Source organism: Mus caroli, chromosome 1, assembly GCF_900094665.2.
Source record: "Mus caroli chromosome 1, CAROLI_EIJ_v1.1, whole genome shotgun sequence".
Classification (NCBI taxonomy): domain Eukaryota; kingdom Metazoa; phylum Chordata; class Mammalia; order Rodentia; family Muridae; genus Mus; species Mus caroli.
The window spans coordinates 141,766,030-141,768,084 of NC_034570.1; positions in this window are offsets into that span (position 1 = coordinate 141,766,030).

The window sequence follows — 2,055 nt, forward strand, 5'->3', positions numbered from 1 at the left end:
AAAAAAAACAAAACAAAACAAAACAAAAAAAACAAAAACAAACAAACAAAAAAAAAGATATAACTCTACTGAAATGCGGGGAGGCATTGTCTTGCAGCTTGACAGTTCAAAATCCACGATCTCAGAAGTGCACCTGATTAAACATGAATTTAATTTTCCGGGACTCTCATCTCCTGCAAACGAGACAGTTCTGAAATGCAATCAGTCCTCATCGGGCAATAACATTATTCTGTCTCCCTCCCTCACCAAGGTGTAGACGGAGTGACTGCAGTCACTGTGGGAGTGTGAGATTCAGGGACATGAGTATCTCAGGATAATTGTTTTAGAACCCCTAAAACAGATGACACTGTTTGATGTCAAGGGGCTTCATGAAACAACGGTCCTTTTAATTAAAAAGACAAATCACGTGCGGGGGTTACTTGAATTTAAATTCTGTCTTTGATACCTGGCTGTGTGTTGGGAGGAAACTTAAATTCCCCAAACTGTGGCTTCACATGTACAAATAATCTAAGAGCCACTGATCCTGGTATCTATAAGATAAGAACTTTTTTTCCTCCTTCTTTTGGGGATATGGAATGAAATGTGTGTTCTAGAAAATTCCTGGTGCATAGTGGATATACAAATGTTTCTTCTCTGCCCTCTCAGATAAATTACTTATTTCTTTCTTTATAATCAGAGCTATAAACTAAAGTGATCTCAGATCCATTTTGAGACGTTGAAAAAGAGGATCAGTGGCTCTTAGACTATTTGTACATTATTTGCTTTTCTTTTCCTTTGTAGGAATAAGTACAGATGTATAACCGCCTCTATTTTGCCTCTTTAACGTCGTTACTTTAAAGGATTTCAAAGGTTATTGGGAAAGGCAAGATGGGGCTTCGTTGCTCTGCCTGTCACTTTCCAATTAAGCAAAAGTGGAGAATTGTACCACCTTTCCTGCAATCGATGATCTGCAGACTTCGAAACAATTCCATCCTTACTTTCACCTCTGTTGCGCACTAAAACCCACATTTTAAAGCTAAGGAAAGGAAGGACCGCGGAGGGAGGACAGACCTGCCAGATGTAGGGAACAAAACTAGAAACTTTGTATTCTGACTTGTACAAGGGTCCTTTGTGATCTGCCTAGCAACTACCAGTCTGTACTCACCAGCGCACCCTAGGCTCCATATTGGGTATTGCATTCTGCAATCCTACTTTCTCCTGCTGCCCTGGGACATTGCGGTCTAGCCATTCAGACAAGCATGTCATGAGTCCTGGTGCTCATCACCACCACCACCCCCAACCCCCCGTGACTCACAACTAGCATGTGGTGAGTTGTTTGGAATTAGCTACTTTCCCAAGGTTTTGTACCAAGCTTGAATGCCCTTGGTGATATTTTTAACAATTCCCGGGAAGCACTCAGTTTATTTTGAGCATTAAAGATGCAACAGTGAGTGTAAGCGGAATGGAAAAGATGAAACTCTTGACTGTAGGGCTACAGATGCAGCGTCTCCATTGGAAACAGCTGTGCCTGTAAGTTTTCTTCTCTGGTGCAGTACAGACGTTGCTATTGGGTTCCCAGCACCAGTGGTGGCCAGCTGTTCTCATCCACAACCTCTGCACCATCAAGCAACGTGCTATGCAGATATGTGAGCAACACCTGTCTACTGCTGTCCAACCCTAGCTCCGTATCTAGCCCTTTGTAGAGCATTTATTCTCATGCTGATCACACCTCCTCCCATAAGGATACTGTTAATCTTGCTTCTAGAAAATTCTATCCCCCTGAAATTATGCTTTATCAAAGGTGTACTTTTAACGCATTCTCAAATGAAGTTCCTGAGTTCATCTTGTGCTTAAAAGCAAAGTAAATGCCTAACTTTATCCATTTGTGGACCCAATGATTGTAATTGTCCTTGTATCCGCTTCTCCCATGAGCTTAGTGGAGTTCAAGCATCCATTTCAAAGCTGCTAGCGGACTAAAAGCATCCATTTCAAAGCTGCTACCTGAGAACTTTCTTCTCATAATGTGGGAAAGGTCATAGAAGTTCTGACTCTGCCTTAATGATGGCAAATAACAAA